The following is a 21,529-nucleotide window of genomic DNA, read 5'->3' as shown; positions in this document are numbered from 1 at the left end:
TTTTCATAGTACACACTAATGAGGACAAAGCTTTTTTAAGTATATACTTTTTATATCCATCTTTTCCAAATTTATGTTATTTTATACATAATTCTTTTTGGAGGGGGAATTGAAGAATGATTAATGCTGTTAAATTCTGGACACTGTTGCAATCTAGGCTATGTGGCACCAAATTTAGGTAATCCTTGAGTTACAAATATTTCACAAGAAGAGTCCTTCACTCCTCCATTAACAACAAAATGCCTTATTCTTATACTTGAAATACGGGGATTAGACAATTTACAACTACATCACCTCCGATCTAACTGTGGCTCATAAAATCATACACTAAAATGTCCTTCCTGTAATGATTAATTCACCTTCAACTGCAGCAATACATGAGCATGTAATAGATTCAAACTTAATGTAAACCGCTCTAAGCTCCACTGCAGAAAATACGACTTCAGCAATAGAGTGATCAATGCCTGGAATGCACTATTTCAATCTGTAGTTCCTTCCCCAAACCTCAAAAATTTTAACCTTAGATTGTCTACAGTTGACTTCACCCCATTTCTAAGAGGTCTGTATGGGGCATGCATAAGCGCAGCACTGTGCTTACCATTCCTGTTCTACTGTCCTATTGTCCTCTTTTATCATTACTTTTTAACTTATGTTGTGTTACATTTATACAAACTGCTATCTATATGTGTTTGACTATTTATTTGTTTGTTTGTTTGTTTGTTTGTTTGTTTATTTGTTTATTTGTTTATTTGTTTATTTGTTTATTTGTTTATTTGTTTATTTGTTTATTTGTTTATTTGTTTATTTGTTTATTTGTTTATTTGTTTATTTGTTTATTTGTTTATTTGTTTATTTGTTTATTTGTTTATTTGTTTATTTGTTTATTTGTTTATTTGTTTATTTGTTTATTTGTTTATTTGTTTATTTGTTTATTTGTTTATTTGTTTATTTGTTTATTTGTTTATTTGTTTATTTGTTTATTTGTTTATTTGTTTATTTGTTTATTTGTTTATTTGTTTATTTGTTTATTTGTTTATTTGTTTATTTATTGGATTTGTATGCCGCCCCTCTCCGCAGACTCGGGGTAGCTAACAACAGCAATAAAACAGTATATAACAGAATCCAATACTAAAAACAGTTAAAACCCCATTATATAAAAACCCATCATACATACAGACATACCATGCATAAAATTGTAAAGGCCTAGGGGGAAGTGTATCTCAGTTCCCCCATGCCTGGCGGCAGAGGTGGATTTTAAGCAGCTTTTGAAAGGCAAGGAGGGTGGGGGCAATTTTAATCTCTGGGGGGAGTTGGTTCCAGAGGGCCGGGGCTGCCACAGAGAAGGCTCTTCCTCCGGGTCCTGCCAAGCGATATTGTTTGGTTGACGGGACCCGGAGAAGACCCACTCTGTGGGACCTAACTGGTCGCTGGGATTTGTGCAGCAGAAGGCGGTCCCTGAGGTAATCTGGTCCAGTGCCATGAAGGGCTTTATAGGTCATAACCAACATATATATATATATATATATATATATATATATATATATATATATATATATATATATATTTATTGGATTTGTATGCCGCCCCTTTCCATGTCACATGTTTTTTTGCTGAATTTGAAAATTAAGGGAGACTAGGATAGATCTATTTCGGCCTTATTTTGGCCTCATCAGCTAGCCATACCCACTGGGACTTGAACCTACAACCTTTGCCTTGTAAGGCAGAGAATTAGCGTGAGGGTCATCTACAACTTTGTTTTCTCCAAGTTTGTATTTGCATTCTGATTCTTTTTGCCAATGTGTAAAACAAAAATTTTGTTGGTTGAGATTTGAAGTTCCCAGTTGTTTGACCATTCTGCTGCATGATCAAGGTATTTTTGAAGGATAGCAGCATTGTCGGCAGTGTTAAATAGTTTAACATCATCAGCAAAGAGAACACAATTGCTTATAGTATGATCACAAAGATTGTTTATGTAGAGTATGAAGCGTGTTGGTCATAGAACACTATCTTGAGGGACACCAATGTGGACAGGAGCAGGATTTCATATGACACTTCCTATTTTGACCACTTGTTGTCTGTTAAACAGGAATGCAGTTATCCAATCATGTAGGGGTCCAGAGAAGCCATAGGATTTTAGTTTCAGAAGTAGTTTGTTATGTGCTACTAAATCAAAGGCTTTAGAAAAATCTATGTAAATTTGCATCTGATCAAGTTGAGTGGTACATATGTTTTTGCAGTGTAAGAGCTGCAGATTACAGGATATATTTTTCCTGAAGCCAAATTGTTTGTTGGTGAGTAGGTTATTAGTTTTTAGGTGGAGTGTAATGGATTGGTTTATGATTTATTCCACGACTTTGCAGTTGATGCAACCCAAAGAGACTGGTCTGTAATTTCAAATTTTACTTGGAAATCCTTTTTTTCAAGATAGAGATGACTATGGCTAGTGACCATAGGTGGGTAAAGAGCTAGTCCTGAAGGATTTTTAAAAAAATATGCTTAGAGGAGGGCCTTAAACTATACATTATAAATTAAAGGTTGTGATTGCTTTAAAACATAATTATTCTCTTTTTCCTTGTAAACCGTATAAATATGGAGAGATACATATGTGCCTGCATTGGCTAAGGGACATGGAATGAGCACAGATGCCATCTTATAAACTCTCTTTCTAAAAGAGACAGTCTGCCAGCCTGAACTACCTCTGGATTTTTCTCAGGAAAAGGAGCTTAGAACAAAAATAAAGTAGCATAGGACTGTGTTCTTACACGTTCAGATGTACGCTTGCTTAGTGAGAAAAATAGTTAAAACAAAGTATCACATGCAAGTCATAACAAATAGGGTCTTAGTCAGCTTTGTTGCTCATTTAATTCTTACAAAACTGAGTTGGAATCTCTGCTAAAGAAAAGTATCAAAAATATTATAAGAGATTTAGTTATATCAGGTACAGTCAGGTTTATTAGTTAGATTTATAATTTAAATTAATACAACAATTTTGATTATTGGTTGCTTGTATAAACCAATAAGAATTTATTATCTCTCATTTTGCTGAATCAATCATGACTGGTGATAAATAGTCAATAGATAAACTTGTTCTGCCCCAGAGCAAACTAGAGATTTGACTATCTCCCTTGCTAACTCCTGGCTCTCAGGGCATAGTTCTGAACAAGGAAAAACTCTTGCCCCAAGTAGGATTCAACAAAGAGGATGATTCATTAAGAGCAACAACTTGACTATTTGTTCCAGACCAACTAACTAGAATACTTGCTGGCTGTTGTCTTCATAGACTTTTTGATGTTTCTGCTTTTGTTCTGTGGCTAGGTCTAGATTCTCCAGTGTCCTGTGGTAAGAGTAATTCACTCAATTAAAATGATAAGCTGCTAGCCCTTGCTTACAAAGGCGATAAACAAAAAACTAACAATGGAAGCAAGAGAATCATGTCTTATAAGCCAGCCCCCTGCATCCTGACATTCTCATAAAGTGACAGGTGCCCAATTCTCCTCTCCAGAATACACTGCAGGGCTACAGCTACACAGGAAAGTGCAACTGAAGGCATGACAAAACTCTTATGCTGTCATTTGTGCTTGCAAAGCATAGTATGTAAAATCACATTAGAGTTTGTAGTTCATAGGGTAGCATGATGGCCTTGTGAAAGATATTTGGTTACCTTGATGAGGTATATATAGATATAGACAGATTAGAATCATAAAATAGTTTTTATGGATGCAATAGGTAGTTTTGGTGTTATGAAACTTGTTGTTGGAAACGTTTTATGAGAATATATCATTAGCCAGGAAAACAGACAATTGGATCATAGAATAAATCAATTCAGAGTTTTTACTTGAGACACAAATGTTTAAACCCTATATGACTGGAATAACCATCATACTGTGGATACATTATGCAAAGATCCAGAATCTTTGATAAGTTCATAATGATGGGAAATGGATGGACCTAAATGTAGAAAATTCTGGAGAAAGTCATCTATGTAGTCACTAAGAGCAAATAAATAACTTTCAATGAAGCTTGGTATAAAAACAGTAGTTTTAGCAGAAATAAATGAAAAGGGATAACAAGTGGGGAAACAGATTGTGTAATGCTTTATTTTAAGGGAAGAAACAAGCTTGCACAAATGTTTTCTATTTTGGTTGTGTATTATAAAACGTCTAAAAACAAGCTAGATAATTTGAATTTCTGCCAAGATGCAATCCTGATTTATTTGAATTATATCAGTGCTAACCTAAATATTTAAATATAAATATAAATATGGACTGGACAAATGTAGAAAGAGAAAGGGGAATCTAATGGCTAAATTGTTAGATTAGAACTCTGGAAACCATGGTAAAGTTCCTCCTCAACTATGGCAACTCATTTTATGGATTTACTCAATTCTCTCTCAGTATAACTGTTATAGGAATGACTTTGACGGGTTTGGGTGAAGAGATCCTACCTAGGAAATGGTTGCATAAGAGGGAATGAAGCAAATGCAGTAAGAGACTCAAGAGAGTCAATCCCTAAATTACTAGGATAGAAATGTAATAACAGAAGAAATGTATTTTCCGACTTGCAATATTCTGTTAATGTAGCTTTAGATAAAATTAGTTTATCTGGTCATATTTATTATCTGGTCAATCTGGTAAGACTGATATCAACCTATCACTCGTGCAAATGGAGCTGTGCGTGTGCGTGCCTGCTGGCCATTCATGTCTTTCCCACCCTCCTGTTAGTCTGCAAAACTAAAAAGGTTGGTCTACTTCTTAGCTCTTCATTTTTCACTATAGTCACCAATTACACTTTTCAGAGGCGTCCTCTGCATGTCATTTCTTTCTCAGAAGAAAAGTTTGAAAAATATTACAAAATTGCAGAATATTACAATATTCTAATGTATTATATTTTTATAATATTCTGATGCATTATATGTGCATGTTCCTGAAATTGATATAAATGGCAATTAAATTAACTGTAGAATATGACTAAAACCTAAACCCAATAAAGGAGGTTTACATAACTAATGATCCATTGGGTATGTCTTGAAATTTGTAATGTGCTTGATGTTCTTTATTTTGTTGTGTTTAGCTATCTTGAATAAGTAAAACAGATAATTCAATTCAATTCAATTTATTAGATTTGTATGCCGCCCTTCTCCAAAGACTCGGGGGGGGGGGCTCACAGAATAAATATAAAACAAGCATATAGAATAAATCTAATATATTTAAAAAGTACGACTAAAAACCCTGTGTAATACACAATCATACAATAAAACCACACCATTCATCACATTTATTAGTCGGAGGGGCAAGGTCTAATTGCCCCTCTCTAATTGCCCCATGTCTTTAATTCCTAGAGCAAAGTATGCATTAAAGCTGAAACAAAAACTTGCTTTTAAGTTGAGGAGAATAAATATTTCTGATGAGTTTTGAAGATCTATTTCAATGTATAATGGTTCAGTGATTTAATATATAACATGGTTCATTGATATTCATTGACAAGGAACATTTAGGAGTAGCACTTGTTTTAATGTAAAATTAATGTTTATGTTTATGTTTATTGGATTTGTATCCCGCCCCTCTTCGAGGACTCAGGGCGGCTTACAATATATAAAAAAACAATACAATTCTAAAATGTAATAATAATTAAAAATAACAAGTCTAAAACCCATTTTAATTTAAAAACAGCCATTCCAATCCAGCAACATACTTTCCATGTTATTTTAATCTTTAAGAAATATTTGGGGTTCTAACTTATAAGTAAGATTTTATTTCTAAATATAAAATCCATTGGTTTTTAGAGAAAGTTGCTATTAAATACTATTTATATAATGTGAACAATTTATTTTCTACGCCACAACTTTTATCTCTTTGCTTAAGGTGTTCTGTTTAATCAACTATGCATTGACAAAGGGAGAAAACATTAAGATTTTTTTTTGTTTGAAATTGCTTTCAAGAATGGTACAAGTTGATAACATCTTTTCTTTTTTAAAGTGGGCTCTTAGCAATTCTAGAATGGTATTTATTTTTATCTGAAGAGAAAGAAAAATGCTCTGTATTGTTAAATAAATCATTCAATGTTCAATTGAATGTTCAATTGTATCTTTTTTTCTAGAAGTTAACTAGGAGGTTGCCATAGATATATGGCATAAACATTGTAACAGCAGGACAAATAAACCCTTTTTCTTTCCATTAGAAAAACACTGATTGAGTTTGTTGGCACCATCATGATAGAAAGATGCACAATCAGATATTATTTTCCTGATATTTTTTTTTCTTTTGTAGAAAATGATTTGCCAAATCAAGGTACTCAGATTAGTCATCTTGTTCAGATATAAATCTAATTGTAAGCTGGCTAAACCATTTCAGTTATATTGGAGAAGTAGGAACAATTTTTGCTTACATTTGTCCTGAGTTAGCTGTTGAAATTCATTTTAACTTTAGGTTAGGTTTAGGTTTATTGGATTTATATGCCGCCCCTCTCCGCAAACTCGGGGCGGCTCACAACAATAATAAAAAAACAGTACAGTACACAATACCAAATCCAATGCCCACCCATCCAGTTCCAATTGAAATTAATAATCTCATAAAAAAACAGTATATATAAAAAACAGGCACACAGTCAATCAATCAACAAACAACATGGGCAAGGGGGAGGTGTTTTAGTTCCCCCATGCCTGACGGCAAAGGTGGGTCTTAAGGAGTTTACGAAAGGCAGGGAGGGTGGGGGCAATCCTAATCTCAGGGGGGAGCTGGTTCCAGAGGGTCGGGGCCCCCACAGAGAAGGCTCTTCCCCTGGGTCCCGCCAGACGACATTGTTTAGTCGACGGGACCCGGAGAAGGCCAACTCTGTGGGACCTAACCGGTCGCTGGGATTCGTGCGGCAGGAGGCGGTCCCGAAGATATTCTGGTCCGGTGCCATGAAGGGCTTTATAGGTCATAACCAACACTTTGAATTGTGACCGGAAACTGATCGGCAGCCAATGCAGACTGCGGAGTGTTGGAGTGATATGGGCATACTTGGAGAAGCCCATAATTGCTCTCGCAGCTGCATTCTGCACGATCTGAAGTTTCCGAGCACTTTTCAAAGGTAGCCCCATGTAGAGAGCGTTACAGTAGTCGAGCCTCGAGGTGATGAGGGCATGAGTGACTGTGAGCAATGACTCCCGGTCCAAATAGGGCCGCAACTGGCGCACCAGGCGAACCTGGGCAAACGCCCCCCTCGCCACAGCTGAAAGGTGTTTTTCTAATGTGAGCTGTGGATCGAGGAGGACGCCCAAGTTGCGGACCCTCTCTGAGGGGGTCAATAATTCCCCCCCCAGGGTAATGGACGGACAGATAGAATTGTCCTTGGGAGGCAAGACCCACAGCCACTCCGTCTTGTCTGGGTTGAGTTTGAGTTTGTTGACACCCATCCAGGCCCCAACAGCCTCCAGGCACCGGCACATCACTTCCACTGCTTCGTTGACTGGACATGGGGTGGAGATGTACAACTGGGTATCATCGGCATATTGATGATACCTCACCCCATGCCCTTGGATGATCTCACCCAGCGGTTTCATGTAGATATTAAATAGCAGGGGGGAGAGGACCGACCCCTGAGGCACCCCACAAGGGAGAAACCTCGGGGTCGACCTCTGACCCCCCACTAACACCGACTGCGACCGACCGGAGAGGTAGGAGGAGAACCACTGAAGAACAGTGCCTCCCACTCCCAACCCCTCCAGCCGGCGCAGAAGGATACCATGGTCGATGGTATCGAAAGCCGCTGAGAGGTCAAGGAGCACCAGGACAGAGGACAAGCCCCTGTCCCGGGCCCGCCAGAGATCATCCATCAACGCGACCAAAGCAGTTTCCGTGCTGTAGCCGGGCCTGAATCCAGACTGCTGAGGACCTAGATAATCGGCTTCATCCAAGGACCGCTGGAGTTGAAGTGCCACCACCTTCTCGACAACCTTCCCCATGAAGGGAAGGTTGGAGACTGGACGGTAGTTATTAAGCACGGCTGGGTCCAGGGAAGGCTTCTTGAGGAGGGGGCGCACAACCGCCTCCTTATAAAGTGGCGGAAAGGACCCCCTCCCCAAGGAGGCGTTGACAATCTCCTGGACCCAGCTCCGTGTCACCCCTCGACTGGCCGAAACCAGCCAAGAGGGACACGGATCCAGTAAACAGGTGGCGGAACTCACAGCTCCAATGGCCTTGTCCACTTCATCAGGTGTCACCAAGTCAAACTCCTCCCAGACAGATGGACAAAGACGTTTAGCCCCAGTCACCTCGACTGACTCATTGTCAGTCGACTCTGTTTCACAATTGGAGTCGAGGTCTGCTCGGATCCGGGCGATTTTATCAGCGAAAAACGTGTTAAAATCCTCGGCACTACTCTGCAAGGGCTCCCCAACTCCCCTCTGATTAAGAAGGGAGCGGGTTACCCTAAACAGAGTGGCCGGGCGGGATTCCGCTGATGCAATCAAGGCGGCATGATACGCGCATCTTGCCGCCTTGAGCGCCACTTTGTAAGTCTTAATATGAGCTCTTACAAGTGTTCGATCGGATTCGGACTTACTCTTCCTCCATCGCTTCTCCAGACGTCTCTTCTGGCGCTTCAACACCCGGAGCTCCTCGTTGAACCATGGAGCTCTACGGGGTCTAGTGCCGCGGAGAGGTCGCAACGGCACAATCCGGTCAAGAGCCTCCCCTGCAGCCTTGTTCCAGGCCTCAGCAAGAGACTCTGCCGAACTGTGGACAAGTGTATCTGGAATAACCCCAAGCGCCATCTGGAAGCCTTCTGGATCCATCAGGCGTCTGGGGCGGAACCTCCTAATTGGTTCCGCCTCCCTGCGGGGAAGGATTGGAGCCAGGAAGTTAAGCCGCAGTAGGAAATGATCTGACCACGACAAAGGCAGCACATCTAAGCCCCTTAATCTCAGATCATTACTCAGTTGCTCAGAGAAGAATATCATATCGGGTGCGTGCCCACCCTCGTGAGTCGGACCCTGAACTACTTGAGTCAGGTCCATGGCTGTCATGGTGGCCATGAACTCCTGTGCCAGTCCAGAGGAACCGCCGAGCGACGGCAGATTGAAGTCCCCCAGGACGATAAGTCCGGGGAACTCCACCGCCAGCCCGGCCACCTCCTCGAGCAGCACAGGCAGGGCTGTTGACACGCAGCTGAGAGGCAGGTACGTGAGTAACAAGCCCACCTGAACCCCTAAGTCCAACTTCACCAGGAGGGACTCGCAACCCGCAACCTCTGGAGCAATGAGCCTACGCAGGCCAAGACTCTCCCTGGCTATAATAGCCACTCCTCCCCCCCTTCCCTGGGGTCGAGGTTGGTGCCATACCCGAAACCCAGCTGGGCAAATTTCAGAGAGAGGGACTCCTCCCTCCGGGCCCAGCCAGGTTTCGGTCACACAAGCCAGGTCGGCCTCCTCATCCAGGATCAGATCCCGGATGAGGAGAGCTTTATTTACCACCGACCTGGCATTGAGTAGCAACAACTTGAGCCCAGGGCCAGAATTACACTCATCACCAGTGCTTTGAGTTAAGCTCATGGAGCCTGAAGAAGGGATCGCTACTAAGCAGCGATTCCTCCTTCCCCTGGAACGGCTAGCTCCATGGCTTCCGCCATACCTGCCTCTCCCCAGCAAGACTGGGATATTTTGACCCTCTGCCACCCCAGAGATAAGTGTCCCCTCCCCTCCTGCCCCTCCAGCGTCAGGTGTGCCAAAAATTCCATTCATGTCATATTCATTCATTCCATACATATTATAATCCCTCCCACCCACTCCATTCCATCTATCACTCCCCTCCCATTCATTTTCATTCACAGTATTCCATTCATTCCAATAATTACTAAAATAGTCCCATTCATTCATGCCATCACTACCATCCTCCCATCCACTTAAAAATCCCCACAATAATTTAATTAAAAAGAGTTAATATAAAACTAATAGTTCATATTATTAAAATATTAATTATTAAAAATATAGATAAATATGAGTAATAAAAATAAATATATAGGTAGAAGATATTTCAACTGGTCAGTTAATTAATCAATTAAGCCAAGTTCATATAGATATCATCCAGTCTAAAAAGGTGAGTCTGAGGGATGTATGATGTTATTAGTAGGACAAACAGTCTTGAGTATAAACTCTGTCCTCTGTTGTCCCAGGTTTTCTCTTTGCCACTGTCGTTGTTATCAGCTTTCTCACCTCCACGACACCCCCGGTCTCTCATGGGTCGCCCCAAATGTCTACCAGTACCTCTGCTGTTATTTGAGAGGTATCTCTGTATCCCCTGGTCTTCAGTTATAGCATCCAGCAGCCACAAGGTTTTCATACTGTCAATTTCAATCTGGCAGTTTCTTTCTCACAATCTCCTTGTTCACTATAATGGCAGACCCTCCTTCTTCCAGGCACTCCAGCACCGAGTATGTCCACCGCAAAGCCCTCCGACGTCAAGCGTGCCCACCATGTAACCACTCGACGTCCAGCGTCTATCCGGTAGATCCCGTTGTTTTTGGGAACGTCCTGCTGTTGTGGGGGACGTTTTCCTCCATCTACTTTCCTCCTCGGCCCGTGCACAGTCGGCCCAGCATGCTTGCCCTGAACATTCACACACTCGCTCGCTCCTTCTCAGTCCCTCTCCACCTCTCCTTTTCCACCTCTGTCCGTGTCAGTATGAGTCAATGCTGGGCGGCAACCCCCACTCTTCTTATCTCTGCCAGCCCCCGGGTTGAGCCTCAATGTAATTGCAACAATACAGCTCACCCCACTGCAGAATGCTCTTAAAAAGTGTGGATTCAGGGCAGAATCAAACCAGCTCGGTCACAATCGCCATTTTCCGAGCCCCAGCTGATCGGGGCTCCCAGCTTTCTCACAGCAGGAAATAAAGAGAAAAGCACTGCCGAGACACAAGGTAACACGATCCTCCGAAACGGGGGAGTCTAATCCTTCTGAACTATCTGTTGTTTTTCAAAATTAACTGAAAAGTTTCCCTATATTTGATCTTAATGCCGTAGTCCAGCGGAGCAGCAGTCTCTTCCCTCCCTCCTGCTACTTTCTATGAATTACATTAGGATTGTGGAAACTAATGTTGGAGATGACCAGGTTGAACCCGAGAGAAGAGGCAAACGTGTCATAAATCATGAATCCTTATGTTTGTAAGAGATCTAAGTTCTGCCCATCTTAAGTGCCTTAGTTATTTCCAATGCATTTGTCTTGAATACTAGTTTATCAGATTCTTATATAGAGCTTAAGCTTGCAATAAAATATTTATACTTTTTTGAACTGCCTGAATCTACTGATTTCTCTAGTGCAGGACAGCTAAACAGACTTGTACTTTCCTATATCATATCCTTTCTCCCCTTTTCACTTGCTTCATGCAATCAGAAACTTGGTGTACCTAAAATATGCTTTAGGTCAGCTGTCACCAACTGGTGGACCACTGGTGGTCTGTGATAAAATTTTGGGAGTCCTCAGAAAAATTATTTGCATTTTTAATTTTGCACTAAATCAGGGGTCTTCAAAATACGGATATATGCAATGAATATTTGTGTTTATTTATTTATTCATTTGTCCAATACACAAATACATAGGAAGAAAAATAGACATGTAGTAATATATATAAGGGTAAAAGTGAACTTAGAGGAGACGATATATGAAAGAAAAAGAATATATATGATAAGTGAGAGAAAGGAAAGACAATTGGACAGGGGATGATAGGCACACCAGTGCACTTATGTACGCCCCTTACTGGCCTCTTAGGAACCTGGAGAGGTCAATCGTGGAGAGTCTAAGGGAGAAATGTTGGGGGTTAGGGGTTGACACAATTGAGTCCAGCAATGAGTTCCACGCTTCGATAACTCGATTGTTGAAATCATATTTTTTACAGTCAAGTTTGGAACGGTTCGTATTAAGTTTGAATCTCTTGCTGCAGAAAGTCACTCCCTTTTATGGGGGTCTTTTTGTGTGAGTCAAAGGGGAGCAGAAATTCTGACTTTGGGGCTGCTTCAACCTCCTGGTGCAGGATTTTGGGAGAAGGCTGAAGGGAAGTGCTGCTGATGGCGAAGAGTCAGAGGGCCTTGTTCCAACGGCACTGCATCATGGCCTGGAACTGGCTGACCATCTCAGCGCGATGAGCCTCCATGCGCCAGTACCTGGCTTTGCACTCCTGCAGGCCTGCCCTCTGCTTGGAAAGTCTATGTTCCTAGTCCTCAATGAGATGCTTCTACTGAACCTCCTTCTAGGTCAGATCTAATTTAAAGTGGGCCAGCTGTTTTGCCAACTCTTTCTTGAGATGGCTCCTTAGCTCAAACAACTGTTGAATTTTAAAACATAATATATAATAGTTAAAATGTTGCACCTTTATATTCTATGTGACACTAAAGATATAAAATAAAGATGCTGCATGTTGAAAAGTACCCTTTCAAGGTATCCTAATTTCTGTAGCAGAAATTAATATCTTTCTAGAAAAATGACTTATCTACAGTTTATATTTGATTTATTTATTTGATTTATTTATTTATTGGATTTGTATGCCGCCCCTCTCCGTGGACTCAGGGCGGTTAACAACAGTGATAAAAACAATATGTAGCAATCCAATAATAAAACAACTAAAAACCCTTATTATAAAAACCAGACATACATACTGACATACCATGCATAAACTGTAGAGGCCCAGGGGGAAAGAACATCTCAATTCCCCCATGCCTGACAGCAGAGGTGGGTTTTAAGGAGCTTACGAAAGGCAAGGAGGGTGGGGGCAATTCTGATCTCTGGAGGGAGTTGGTTCCAGAGGGCTGGAGCTGCCATAGAGAAGGCTCTTCCCCTGTAACAGAAATAGTGTCATCGGCTAATTTGTAATAAAATATGTGTAATAAAAAATAGTAATATATATATAGCATCTAAAAATCTCAACAGTTTAATTAGAAATGAATAACACGTTTGTAGTGACTTTTTCAAATAAAGATAGAGATAGATGGATAGGGAGAGAGAGAGAGAAAGAGAGAGAGAGTTAATATTGATTCCTGGTTCAGAAAAGCTTTGTTTCCCTTCCCCCTATTTATTTTGCACATAAGAAATTATTTATTTCACAAATAAGAAATTATTTGAAAACTTCAAATAAAAGTGGTAGAGTTTAGTAGAAGCAGAATTATTGCATATTATTTAGGATTATTTTAAATCTTGCAAGCAGAAAGACTGAAGAATGCCTGAAGAGCTCCAGATATCAAGCAGAAGCATTGAAACTAATGAATGCATTCAAATTTTGATTCACTATCAGTTAAATTAATGTAAAACTGATGAAATGAGTATGTCGTCTTTCTGCACTCAGAGTCAATTCTAATATAGTATCTCATTTTGTAGTAAATATCTGACTTAAAAAATTGTTTCTTAGGGGCTTTTGTGCATTACTCATTTATAAAAATAAGAAACACTTATTGCAATCATTAATTTCCTAATTTCCTTTTCTTGTTCTCAGCCTGAATTAATATGTTATTTCTCATTTTAAAAAAGATGTAAGGATGATAAGAAGAATGGAGGCTGAAACTTATAAATAATAGTTGCTGGAATTAGGTATGTGTAGTTTAATGACAAGAAGGACTCAGATAGCAGTGTTTCAATAATTCAGGGGTTGCCACAAAGAAGAGAGAGTCAAAATATTCTCCAAAGCACCTGAAGGCAGGATGGAAACTATAATGGAGTGAAGCAACCTAGAACTATGGAAATAAGGAGAAATTTAATTGATAATTAGAACAATTAATCAGTGGAAAACCTTGTCTCCAGAAGTTGTGAGTGCTCCAACCCTGGAAATTTTAAAGAAGAGATTAGACAACAATTTGTCTGAAATGGTATAGGGCAGTGATGGCGAACCTATGCCATGGGTGACACAGGTGGCATGCGGAGCCATATCTGCTGGCATGCAAGCTGTTGCCCTAGCTCAGCTCCAACGTGCATGTGTCTGCCACCCACACAGAGGCTCTGGGAAGGAATTTTTGGCTTCCAGAGAGCATCCAGGGGGAGGGTTTTTACTACGCCCCAGCTCCAGGGAAGCCTTTGGAGCCTGGGGAGGGAGAAACAGGAGCCTACTGGGCCCACCAGAAGTTGGGGGAAAGGCCGTTTCTGCCTTCAGAGGGCCTCCGGGGGCTGGGTGAAGCTGTTTTTACCTTCCTCGGGCACTGGATCATGGGTGTGGGCACTCGTGCATGCGTGATAATGCACATGCACACTCTTTTGGCACCCGAGGAAAAAAAGGTTCGCCATCACTGGTATTTCCTGTGGATCCGAGAGTTGGACTAGACGGACTTCCAAGATTCTTTCCAATTCTGTTATTTGAATAATTCCCTTTGATTGAGAAAGATTTGCAGATGTCACCAAGCTAGAGGGAAATATCCAACACTTTAGAACAGGGGTCCCCAACCTTTTGGACCTCATAGACCACCAAGGTCATATTTTTAAATCCTGCAGACCACCAAATTCATAATTTTAAGTCTCATAGACCATTGATATGACTTTTAAAAATAAATGCATTTGTAAAATAATGATCAGAGAACTTCCATTTTATTGATATCAAATGCACCTATTTAACATAACAAAATTATTAATTCTTATTTAATTATAACAAAATGTTTAAAAGTTGTTGAATTGTAACAAAATTATTAAGTGTAATTATTACAAAATATTTAAAGCTTATTTGACGGTGGCTTGCTGATGTTGTTGGAAAAGTCAGTCCCATATTCCAGAGATGTAGCTGTAGTTCCTCCCCTCCCCTCCTCCCCCTTCCTTTCCTTTCCTCTGAAAAAAGGTGACCTGTACTGTAGAAGATAAGCTTCGTAACTGTAATAGTAATACTTAACCGTAATAGTTAGTGACTATTTACAATATATATTATACATAACATAAATATCAAATTCTTTTCTTTTTTATTTTCTTTCTCTATTCTCTCTTGAAAATTTTTACATGGATGTTTATAAATCTTTACTTATGTCTATATTCATTATATCAAAATTGACAGTTATGCATACCATATAGATGATGTAGTAAAACAAAATGATTTTAATATTCTTTTTTTTTCTTATTATACTGATGACTTCTATTTTGGGCGGAGAGACTGTAGCTCCACTAAATGTTACCTGTGGTGTTTGTTATGTGTGTCTTTCTTTTGAAAATCAATAAAATATTAACAAAAAAAGAAGAAGATAAGCTTTAGATCTAGAAAGTTCTTGATAGAGATGAGCAATGGGCCTTATCCAACAAAATATAATTCAATGGTGAGAAAGGTAGGGTTTTACCCTTCAGCAAGGCAGGCCAAATGCACAGATTTGCAAATGCACATAAATAGACAGTACATGGCTCAACAGCAGTAATTGTGAGAAGGATCTTGGAGTTCTAGTAGACAATCACTAGTATTTGTCTTTGATGGGGCTATTGTTTTGATCTCAAGTAATAGAAGGAGTTGGTCTTCATTAGATCTTCAGTAATGAAATATGGCCATGTTTGGGCAGGTTTCCAAATATTTGGTATTTTTGATGTTGGGGCATAGGCCATTCAATAATTCAATTTGTTCAATTTATTATATTTGTATGCCACCCCTCTCCGAACACTAAACTTTTGTGCTTACTTTTCCTTATCCAGAACAGCCAGAAGGATACAGTTGATTACTTAAAATTTGTTAATACAAATACATTAGTATTTTGACTGTAGAAAAAAACCTTCTGATTTTAGTGCTACCTTCTCCATCGATTCTGCTTGTTGGAAGTTGGCTGTGTAGTGCACAAATAGTGAATATATAACCACAGAGAGATTGCAACAGTCATAAGTGTGATGACTCATTGTAACATTTTTTTAGTGTTATCTTAAATTTGAACAGTTTCTAAGTAGGGAAGTTATTAAGGAAAGAGTGCCAGCACTCTAAAAGCCAGACAGTGTTTGATTTTAAGGTTATGTCTGCTGGCCAGAGGACATGTAGTAACTTTAGCTTAAGTGGGGTTCTGTCTAACAAACAGAGTAGGGAAATGGATCACTATCATTAGTCTATGCACATTCCTTTTCAAATGTAAACATAAAAGAACTAAATTTGTGAGTTCTTGTTTAGCCATATGGACCATAGAGTGTGCATTCTAAATCCAGTGGTGGGCTCTTACGAGTACGGTCAGGTACGCAGTACCAGTTCCAGTGGTCGGGTACACAGTACCTGTAGAAAATATTTGATTTTGTTTCTTTTTTCCCCTTCTGGGCTCTGGGTATGTTTTGAGTTGGCTGCTGATCAGTTTCCGGTTGCAATTCAAAGTGTTGATAATGAACTTTAAAGCCCTACATGGCATCGGACCAGAATACCTCCAGGACCGTCTTCTGCCACATGAATCCCAGCGGCTGATAAGGTCCCACAGAGTTGGTCTTCTCTGGGTCCCGTCGACTAAACAATGTCATCTGGCGGGCCCCAGGGGAAGAGCCTTCTCTGTGGCGGCCCCAGCCCTCTGGAATCAACTCCCCCCGAGATGAAAACTGCCCCCATCCTCCTTGTCTTTCACAAATTACTTAAGACCCACCTGTATTGCCAGGCATGGGGGAATTGAGACATCTCCCCTAGGTTTATATAGTTTTATGTATGGTATGCTTGTGTTGTATGGTTTTTAAATAATGGGTTTTTAGATGCTTTTTAAAAATATTAGATTTGTTACACTGTCATATTGTTATTATTATTGTTGTTGTGAGCCGCCCCGAGTCTCCGGAGAGGGGTGGCATACAAATCTAATAAATTATTATTATTATTATTATTATTATTATTATTATTATTATTATTATTTTCCTATCACAGTAAATGAGGTTGAATGTGTATAATTTTAGAAAATCTGGGCATGCGTGTGTGTACATATACTTTATATAGTAGATAATCAGGAGTGGGCTACTGCCCGGACAGAGGCGAACGCAGTGGGGTAGCGAAAATGGAGCTCCACCCCAGAACACCCAATTTGCACTGAAAGTTGTTGAAACCAAATGCATAAGCCACGCCCACAATGTGATAGTAAAAATTTTGGTAGCCCATCACTGTCTAAATCTATAGATAAAAATGTTTGGAGAATCACAAACACAAAATGAGAATTTGATGGACATTTGGTAAACAATATATACTTATAGTATTTTTTTAAGTGGTTTCACATAATTTCAAAGTAAAAAATACATTAAATATTAAGATAGCAATTATAAAATGCAAACTATGACTAATCTTTTCTATAATATCTATTACAGAAAGTTAGGATTAACTTTTAAAATATCTCACTGCAATGCTTTAGGATGCAGAAAGTTAGCAATTTTGTCATTATATTTTAACAAAAACAATTGCATTTTCCCACTAATATTAAGACTATCCAGTACACTATGTTTATACTGGAAGATTTTCAGTATTCTTAAAATATGACACTAGAATGTAGGGTTTGACTTCTCATATCATCCCAGAGCTTGTGGCTATAATGAAATCCCATAAAATATAGGGCATTCTTTAAGCAGCATAATTGAGTGACCCAAAGGAACAGAAGCAGAAATAATTCAGCTTATTTCTCTCAATCTCAATGTTCCTTATATGGAAAAACAACCACAACAAACCAAGCCCTTACCTATTTGAATTTAAATTCTCTTCCACCCTTCTTGCTTCAAGGCAGGCTCATTCAGATTCATTTCTGAGAGTTTGTGTTTATCTGTGTCTAGACAGGATATGTGAAAACAATGGATTGTATGTAGTTAAGGAATTAATAGTATAGACATTTTCATCAATAATTTATTGCTGCTCCTTGCTTGGAAGATCACTATGACTTTTTTCTCATCTCTTGCACCAAGGCCTGAAAAACTTACTTACTGGTGCTTTAACATCAATATAAACTGGAATAGACAAGTTGGGTTTGTACTCAAAATAAGTGGCTTACTCCAATTAACTTTTGTGTTAAAAAAGAGATTGAGTGATACATGCTAAAGGTTGTAAGGGAAAGTGCACACATGTGCAGGAAAGAAAAAACATTTTCCAAATGTTACCAAAATACAAAAAGAGCATCCAAGGGAGAATCTACTTATGTGTTGCAGAATATGCTCTTATTTTTCCAAGCTTCTGGTCAAAGAATCTCTGACAAGGGGCCATGCCTTGAATTTCTGTAAAGAAATTGTTCCCCTTGATGTAACTTGTCTTCTGAAAGCACCCTGAGGCTGATTATTTGTATAAGTGCTGCTCTATATTCTCTACTGTTAGAATTTCAAGAGTAATGTAATTACAGACTGGAAAGTCTCCCATTACAAATATTTGTGACTGCCATGTGGCATTTTCTTAGGTTTCTAATGCAAGTGGTATATACCAGTATAGAGCTTGGCAGCAATTTGCCAAGCTAATAGAACTGCTACATATTTATTCAACTGCAAGGTGCAGATTGTTCACTGTGACTTATTTCAGGTAAATATGTGCAAAATGTATACCTTAAGTGTCTCTTTTTGCATGAGCTAAACATTCCATTTCCTCTTTTGTTATATGCCCAAGCACTATTGGCATTTCAGAGTACTTAATAAAACAAGGCCAGGCTGAAAGAATGCTGAAGAATTTTCTTCTACAGTGCTTCTTTTGTGTCCAGCTTGAATTGATTATTGTCTTTCTTGTATATATCAATTTCATTTTTTTTAATACAGCAGTTTTTAAAAGATGCATAATATCCTTTCATCCTATTTCCCCCACAACTGTACTCTGAAGTAGATTGACCTTAGAGAGAGAGTAACTGGTCAAGCGTCAACAACATACTTTTTGCCTAAACATGGAGTAGAACTGATCACTTTAAGCACTAAACCACACTGGCTCTTATGTATAGGTAGGAATCTTTTCTATCATGTGTTTTTGTAGACTTTTAAATACATTGCATATAACAGGGTCCCAGAACAACAAGTATGTTAAAGCTTGCAAAGATTTTTTCCTATGTGCAAGAGATTTCATATCTCTCTGAATTGGAAAACATTTTAAAGACTTACTTCCCTGAAGACATCTAAACTCCACATTCTACACTGAAAATCTGCTCCTTCTGAAATTAATTTTCCCAATAGAAATATTTGATGTCTTTTGAGAATAACACTAGGCATATTGAAAACACTTGTTTGGATCAGAGCCTGTCTAATCACTCCTAGCTAGGAAGTATTCCTCTCACCTTCTCATATAAAACTTAAAAATGAATATAAGCCTAATGGGAGGATGATCAAATAATAAACAAACAAACAAAAAATAACAAGATAGATAGATTGACAGACATATAGACAGACAGACAGACAGACAGACAATAAAGTACAAAGTAGGACATTGCTAGTGTAAGTATGGAATTTGTTCACTATATGTGATCCATTCTCAGTTCGTGAATTATTTTTCCATAACAAATGTTTATCCATGGATTGTAAATAGATATTTTTAACTTTCACAGTGCTACTCTTAGCTGTTTCTGTTAGCTTGCAAAATACGTTTTTTAAAAGATTACTATTTCTCTCCCTTTCTTTCTGTTTCATCTCACTCTATTTATCTACTTATTCTTATCTATCAATCTCTATCTAACATCTGTCTGCCTGCCTGTCTGCCTGCCTCTCTCTCTTTCTCTCTTTCTCTCTTTCTCTCTTATCTCTCCTTCTCTCTTTCTCTCTTTCCTCTCTTTCTCTCTTCTCTCTTTCTCTCTTTCTCTCCTTTCTTCTCTTTCTCTCTTTCTCTCTTTCTCTCTTTCTCTCTTTCTCTCTTTTCTCTTTCTCCACAAATATCCACTTGCTTAATAATGTAATCATCATTCTCCATGTAATATCTACCTTTTATCAGTGAACGGCTTTCAAAAATTTTACTACCACACTGTGGGTGTGGCTTCTGCAGGATGCCCTGAATTTTCTTTCAACATCTTTCAGTGCAAATTGGGTGCTCTGGGATGGAGCTCCATTTTCAGTACCCCACTGCGTCCGCCCACCCCCCTCCAGGCAGCAGCCCACCCCTGCTTCTTTTCCTTCTATTTATCTATCTACACCAACAAATATATAAATTTTCTTAGGTATGAAAAAGTTCTAAAAGCCAGCCACAATAAGCCACATGTTTGATGTGCTGCTTTGGCCACTTTTTATACCTAAGCAATAATAAAATTATATGACTAGGAAATTATGTTTCCCTAGTGAACTAACTTTCTTTTAAATATTTTTATTAATTTTCCACTTTTAAACAGAAAAAAAGAAAACACAATAGTAAGTACAGAAGTACAGTGGTACACTCTACCTATGAACGCTTCTACTTAAGATCTTTTCTAGATAAGAACCGGGTGTTCAAGATTGTTTGCCTTTTCTCACAACCATTTCTACTTAAGACCCGAGGCCAGAAAAATTTCCCAGGAAATTTGAGAGCGGCACGAAGGCCTGGCCAGTTTCCTGCCATTCCCCCTTAATCCCAGCCATCTTGGGCTTTTCTGGGTTGCCAGAGGAGCCTTTGGTGGCGTTTAATGAAGCGTTGGCAGTCCAGAGCGAACAAAGCATTTTCCTTTCTCTGGCGCTTGGAGAGGGAATAAACCTCTGCCAGTGCCCAGAGAAAAGAAACTCTCCCTTCACACTGGGCAGCCCAGAGCGAACAAAGTGTTTTCTTTTCTCTGGGCACTTGGAGAGGGAATAAACCACTTTGCTGTGGTGACTCCTTCACAATGCCTCCCATATACCTGGCGTGATGCTGCCTCCCAGAGCATCTGGGCATGGAAAGGCAAAAGGGGGTGCTTCGCCCCAGCTGGATCAACTCAGCTTCAGCCGAACCAAGCAGTCACCACAGTGAAGGAAAGGCATCGGCTATAAAGCGAGCAAGCTAGAGGGAGAGGGGAGCCCTTCAGCATGGGAAGGAAGAGGAAGCAGGTAGCAGCAGCAGCCTTTTGGTCAAAGGAGTGGGAGGTTCCCCTCTCTGGCCTGCCTGGGTTTCTCTCTCTGGTGCAGTGTATGGGAGGCAGCCTCACGCCGGGTGTATGGAGGTGCATGCTTCTCCTCACCACCTCAGAGTCTCTCTTTTTTTTAAGCCTTAATGTTTTGGATTTTTTTGTTCCCCTCACCTCACCTTCTTCCTTCGGCAGTGATTGTCCTCCTCCTCTTTTTCCTCTTCTCCTACCCAAATTCCGAGCTTTTATTTCTTTCCTAATGGGGTTTGCATACATTATTTGCTTTTACATTGATTGCTATGGAAAAAATGTTTCTACTTACAAACCTTTCTACTTAAGAACCTAGTCACAGAACAAATTAAGTTCTTAAGTAGAGGTACCACTGTACTTTATAAGGGACAAGTTCCTTCTAATTTCTTTCCTTGTATGGCAAGTCTCTCAACTTGTCTCTCTTCATCCCCCTAAGAAAATCTTTTCTGACTCATTTTCTCCTTCTATATAAGATTTATCTTTTGACACCAAGCTAATTACAAAACCACACTGTCTGTCTTTCTGTCTGTCTGTCTGTCTGTCTGCCTGTCTCGTCTCCCCCCCCCCCCGGTCAATATAAGCAAAGGCAGAGGTAATTAATATTTGATACCACACATTTTCCGTTACT

Source organism: Erythrolamprus reginae, chromosome Z, assembly GCF_031021105.1.
Source record: "Erythrolamprus reginae isolate rEryReg1 chromosome Z, rEryReg1.hap1, whole genome shotgun sequence".
In the NCBI taxonomy this organism is placed as follows: Eukaryota; Metazoa; Chordata; class Lepidosauria; order Squamata; family Dipsadidae; genus Erythrolamprus; species Erythrolamprus reginae.
Note: the sequence above shows the minus strand (reverse complement) of the source record.